Genomic DNA, 6858 nt, shown 5'->3' with positions numbered 1-6858 from the left:
GACTATAGAGGGATTTGTCAGGGAGATAGACCGTGTGGCACCATGGTATGCTTGCTCAGGGTCATTAACTGTCGCCTCATGGGACAAACTGAAAGGAGATATAGTTAGGGAACAGCAGAACAGCAAACTTAAAGCAGGGACCATGCCATTGTAGAAACTCGTAAGATTGTGCTCAACAGATGAGGATTGTAAGCAAATGGTTGAGGCAGGGCAGAAGATCCTGGAGGAGGTTCAAGACAGTCTATCAGAGACAGAGCGGGGAGAGAGAGTAACAGCTGAGAGGAAACAAGGTGCACTGAAGAATAAAGGCCTTTCCATGGGCCTTGAGCCTGAGGAAAAGAGAAATAAGGGGGAAATGCCCTGGGAGGACATAGAAAAAGGGATGGAAAGGGAGAGAAGAAGAGAGATCGAGCTGGGGAGGCACATAAGGAAAGGAGCCTCTACCCGCCATTAGATGAGTTCAAGGCACTAGCTGTCAGTAGCTCAGAATCGGATAAGGAACTTAGCTCCTCTGAGGAAACAGACTTAGAGGAAGAAGCAGCAGGCTATGAGGGAGAAAGATACCAGCCAGATGAAAGATGAGTTAATCAGTTACAGAATAACATGAAAGCAGCTAGAGACAAATGTCAAATCGCTGCGACGTCTCCGGGCCCTCGACCTCTGGGTCCTAGTGCACCTCCGGCCTATGTGTGGAGGTATCATTCAGACTCATTCATTTCAAAAGAGGAACAGAGAAAAGGGCAGCAAGCGTTCCCAGTCTTTGAAGGCGCCGATGGCGGACGCGTTCACACCCCAGTGGAGTATATACAGATTAAAGAACTTGTGGAGTCAGTCCATAACTATGGAGTCAATGCCAACTTTACTGTAGCCCAAGTCGAAAGGCTTGCGACTCTGGCAATAACCCCCGGCGATTGGATGACCGTAGTAAAAGCTGCAGCTCCTAACATGGGAATGTATTTAGAATGGAAAGCTTTGTGGCAAGACTCCTGCCAAGCACAGGCAAGGGCCAATGCCAATGTTGAAGGGGACCAAGGAACATGGACTTTTGAGTTGCTTACAGGTCAGGGACAACACGCTAATAACCAGACAAATTACCATTGGGGAGTGTATGCTCAGATCTCAGCTGCTGCCGTTAAGACATGGAAGGCACTCTCTAGGAAGGGAGAGGCAAGTGGACATTTGACAAAGATTACTCAGTGCGCCCAGGAGTCATTCTCAGACTTTGTGGCTAGAATGACAGAAGTGGCAGGAAGAATCTTTGGAGACCCAGAGGCAGCTATGCCTTTAATTGAACAGTTGGTCTATGAACAGGCTACGCAGGAATGCAGGGCGGCTATTACACCTAGAAAGAGCAAGGGATTGCAGGACTGGTTGAAGGTTTGCCGTGAGCTTGGAGGGCCGCTCACTAATGCTGGTTTAGCAGCTGCCATTCTACAAGGGCAAAAACGCCCTGACACTGCTGCGCTCAAACTCTGCTATAATTGTGGCAAACCGGGACACTTAAAAAAGGACTGTAGAGCCCTTGTCAAAAGGAGAGCGCCAGGACTGTGTACTAAGTGTGGGAAAGGATATCATTGGGCCAGAGATTGTCGTTCAGTCAAGGACATTCAAGGCAGGCCCCTGCAGCCAGGATTCCCTCAAGCAGTAGATAATGAGGCCATTCCAAAAAACCAGTACAGGGCCCCCAGGTCTCAGGGCCCGAAAACATATGGGACCCTGACAGGCAAAAGATGGACCCCCACAGTCTGCAGGGCAACAGAAGAATCAGCTGGGTTGGACCTCCGTACCACCACCCAATTCATGCTGATGCCCCCAAATGGGGTGCAGCCCATTCCTACTGACTATAAAGGACCTCTGCCATCCGGAAGTGTCGGCCTAATACTGGGCCGGGCCTCCCTTACCTTACAAGGTCTTATTGTTCACCCTGGAGTCGTAGATCAAGATTATGAAGGGGAACTTCAAGTTCTCTGTTCCTGTCCTCAGGGTGTCTTTTCTATTTCACAAGGGGATAGAATAGCTCAGTTAATAATTTTGCCAAGCCTACATGACTGTTTTCCTTCCTCTGGTGTCCCTCGAGCTACCAGAGGAATTGGTTCTACTGGAAATGATTCTGCTTACTTAATAATGCCTCTTGACTCCAGGCCATCCTTAGAATTAGTTATAGAAGGGAAACAATTTAAAGGGATTTTAGACACAGGAGCAGATAAAAGTATCCTTTCTTCCCAATGGTGGCCAAAAGCCTGGCCTGTTACTCAGTCATCACATTCTTTGCAAGGTTTAGGTTATCAGTCCTGTCCCACTATTAGTTCCCGTTCTTTGAGCTGGATAGCACCTGAAGGTCAAATGGGACGATTTACTCCCTATGTTTTACCACTCCCAGTAAATCTCTGGGGGAGAGACATATTACAGGCACTAGGAATGACCTTGACTAATGAATACTCACCACAAGCTGTTCAAACGATGAAGAAAATGGGCTATAAAGAAGGAAGGGGATTAGGGAAAGGAGAGCAGGGTAGACTTGAACCTATCCCTCAAGAAGGTAATAATGGGAGACAATGTTTGGGTTTTTCTTAGGGGCAGTTGAGGGCTCCATGCCCATACCATGGCTTACAGAGGAAGTTGTATGGGTTCCTCAATGGCCTCTCTCCTCTGAAAAGTTAGAAGCAGCCACAAAACTAATTTCTGAACAGCTACGCTTGGGTCATTTAGAGCCCTCTACCTCATCCTGGAATACACCTATTTTCGTAATTAAGAAAAAATCTGGCAAATGGCGCTTATTACATGATCTTAGAGCAATTAATGCACAAATGCGCCTGTTTGGGCCAGTTCAGTGAGGGCTACCATTGCTTTCTGCCTTACCCAAAAATTGGGAAATTATAATTATAGATATTAAAGATTGTTTCTTCTCTATACCTTTGTGCCCTCAAGATAGGCAAAGATTTGCATTTACCATCCCAGCCATTAATCATTTAGAACCTGATCAAAGATACCAATGGAAGGTTCTACCTCAGGGGATGGCGAATAGCCCCACCATATGTCAACTGTATGTGCAATTGACACTTAAGTCAGTTAGAGAGCATTTTCCATCATTACTTTTGATAATTTATATGGATGACATTTTGATTTGCCATAAAAATCCAGTTATTACAAAATGTATACCCTATATTAATAAAAACATTAGGGTAATGGGGATTGCAGGTGGCCACCAAAAAGGTGCAAATTGCTCAAATGGGAGCCTTCCTATGGTCACTCATTTATCCTGACAAAATTGTTCCTCGAAAATTAAAGATTTGCAAAGATCAACTACATTACATACCTTGAATGATTTCCAAAAATTGCTGAGAGATATTAATTGGCTAAGACCATTTTTGAAAATTCCATCAGCAGAATTAAAGCCTTTATTTGATATATTAGAGGGAGATACCCACATCTCCTCCCACAGAGCACTTACCCCAGCTGCATGTCAAGCTTTACAAACTATAGAAAAGGCCTTACAAGATGCTCAATTACAACGCATTGACAAGTCAAAGTCATTTGAATTGTGCGTATTAAAAAATGCACAGTTACCAACAGCAGTCTTGTAGCAAAATGGACTCTTATTGTGGGTCCACCCTAATGCTTTCCCTGCAAAAATCATTGAGTGGTATCCTAATGCAGTTGCTCAACTTGCACTTCAGGGGATAAAAGCAGCCGTTACTCATTTTGGGAAAGAACCTCATATGCTAATTGTGCCTTATACCTCTGCTCAAGTTCAAACCCTGGCAGCAACAACTAATGATTGGGCAGTCTTGGTTGCCTCCTATTCAGGACAAATTGATAATCATTATCCAAAACATCCAATTTTACAGTTTGCCTTAAGCCAAGCCATAGTGTTTCCAGTAGTAACAAGCAAACACCCACTTCCGGATGGGGTAGTAGTGTATACAGATGGATCCAAATCTGGTATAGGTGCATATGAGGTAAATGGCCAAGTAACATCTAAACAATATAATGAGACATCACCCCAAGTTGTAGAGTGTTTGGTAGTTCTAGAGGTCCTTGAAACTTTTCCGGGACCGCTCAATATTGTATCTGATTCCTTATATGTGGTTAATGCAGTTAATACGCTTGAAGTTACTGGCTTTATTAGACCCTCTAGGAAGCTTGCTCACATTTTTCAGCAAATTCAGTCAGCCCTGTTACATAGAAGACATCTTGTGTATATTACTCATGTTAGGGCTCATTCTGGCCTTCCTGGCCCCATGTCTCATGGAAATGACTTGGCAGACAAAGCCACTAGAATCGTGGCTGCTGCTCTGTCCTCGCAGGCAGAGGCTGCAAGGGAGTTTCATAAACACTTCCACATGACGGCTGAAACATTACGCCGCCATTTCACTTTAGCCAGGAAGGAAGCGTGTGACATTGTCACCCAATGTCAAAACTGTTGTCAATTTCTGCCTACTCCTCATGTAGGGGTAAACCCCCGAGGCATCAGGCCATTACAGGTCTGGCAAATGGATGTCACTCATATTTCCTCCTTTGGAAGAAATCAATATTTACATGTTTCCATTGACACCTGCTCTGGTGTTATGTTTGCTACACCTTTAGCAGGTGAGAAAGCCTCTCATGTTATACAGCACTGTTTAGAAGCATGGAGTACTTGGGGCAAGCCCACAATCCTTAAAACTGATAATGGGCCAACATATACCTCTACTAAGTTTCAGCAATTTTGTCATCAAATGGATGTCACTCACCTGACTGGCCTTCCTTATAATCCTCAAGGACAAGGCATTGTGGAACGTGCCCACCGTACACTCAAGTCTTATTTTATAAAACAAAAAGGGGGAGTTGATGAGACTCTGCCCTCAGTGCCAAGAGTAGCTGTATCCATGGCACTCTTCACACTTAATTTTTTGAATCTTGATGAGCAAGGTCGCTCTGCAGCCGATCGACATAGCTCAGACCCTGATAGACCAAAAGAAATGGTGAAATGGAAGGATGTCTTATCTGGTCTGTGGAAAGGCCCTGATCCTATTTTGATAAGATCCAGGGGAGCGGTTTGTGTTTTTCCACAGAGTGAAGACAACCCATTTTGGCTGCCAGAACGACTCACCCGAAAGATAGTAATCAAGGATGGTGTGGAAGATGCTGACCTCCCGAGGACTGCTCCTGATCCTGACAATGCTGAACTTGTCTCAGGTTCCTAGTATGATGGGCGAACAGAGATGGGCCATTCTCTCGACTTTCCCTAAACCAATGCCAGTTCGCCATGATGCTATTGTTTTCCCAAAATTCTTTCCTACTAATAAAACATTAGATTTACCATATCTACCCTATGATCCCACCTGAGCACCATTAGGAGAAAATCGCTCTTTATTAGAACAGGGTTCTTTATGTTTAAAAATTAATGGACCAGGAAAATGTATCAACCTCACAGCCCAAGCCTTGGGGATGTTTAATGAGCACCGAGGAGGCTGGGTGAGCACAACCCAAGATACTTCCAACGCAGATATAACCATTACAAATCGGAACTTCTGGCAGGAGGCAATTTGGGTTAATGGTACATTTCTACCACCTAACTTTTCAGACAAAGAACGCCCCCCCCAACCAAAAATAGCCCCTCATTGTAGCTTGGAAGATGAAGGGCTGATCCTGCCTTGGTCTGATTGTCAATCCTTCATCACTCGTTGGGCAGATCAGAGTAAAACCTTTTCCTTTTCTCCCAACGTGATGGCTGACCCAGAAAGGGAATTTGTTATGAAAAAGGGACTTTTCATACAGGACTTTAGAATGCATCCCTTTCACAAGTGGGTGCTTTGTGGAGTCAAGGGCAGTTGTACAGAACTCAATCCTTTGATCTTTATCTAGGGAGGAGCAGTTGGAAAGGCTTCTTTTACTGGCATCTCAAGATTTGCTCAGTGTTGGGGAATACATGCTGCCTCCCTGGACTCTTATGGATATACTAATACCAGTGTAGAGATCACTGGGTTCAATAAAACTTTGGTAAACCAGATTAATTATCCACCTACCCCAGTCTGTGTTTACCCCCCTTTCTTGTTTATTCTTTCAAATGATTCATTTGAAGTCTGTTTCAATGATTCTTGTTGGATTTCTCAATGTTGCGATGTAACAAAGGACACCCGTGCCATGGTGGCACAGATCCCACGTTGGATCCCTGTTCCGGTGAAAACACCCTCCACCTTATCCCTGTTTTGACAGAAAAGAGATTTTGGCATTACTGCTGCCGTAATCATAGCAATTTCAGCCAGTGCAGCTGCTGCTACAGCTTCAGGGTACACTATGGCTAGTACGGTTCAATCAGGCACAAAATTAAATCAGCTTTCAGCAGATCTGACTGATGCCATCACTGTCCAAACTTCTGCTAGTACCAAGTTAAAGGGAGGGCTGATGATTTTGAATCAGTGCCTTGACCTGGCAGAGGAACAGATTGGTGTCCTATACCAGATGGTCCAGTTGGGTTGTGAAAGAAAGTTGGGCGCTCTGTGTATTACCAGTGTACAATATGAAAATTTTACTCATGCAGCTAATCTTTCTAGACAGCTTTCCTTGTATCTTGCAGGAAATTGGTCCAAGGGATTCGATGAGACTCTTGAGGCCCTGAGGGTGGCAGTTTTAAAGATCAACTCAACGCGAGTGGTCCTGTCATTGACAGAGGGCCTCTCCTCCTGGATTTCATCTGCATTTCTTATTTTAAGGAATGGGTGGGGGTAGGTTTATTTGGTGTTGCCACCTGCTGTGGACTTGTGTTCATGCTCTGGTTGGTTTGCAAGCTCAGAACCCAACAAACAAATGACAAGGTTGTGATAGCTCAAGCACTTGCTGCCATTGAGCAAGGGGCCTCCCCTGAATCTGGCTATC

Source organism: Mus musculus, chromosome 11, assembly GCF_000001635.26.
Source record: "Mus musculus strain C57BL/6J chromosome 11, GRCm38.p6 C57BL/6J".
Classification (NCBI taxonomy): Eukaryota; Metazoa; Chordata; class Mammalia; order Rodentia; family Muridae; genus Mus; species Mus musculus.
Note: the sequence above shows the minus strand (reverse complement) of the source record.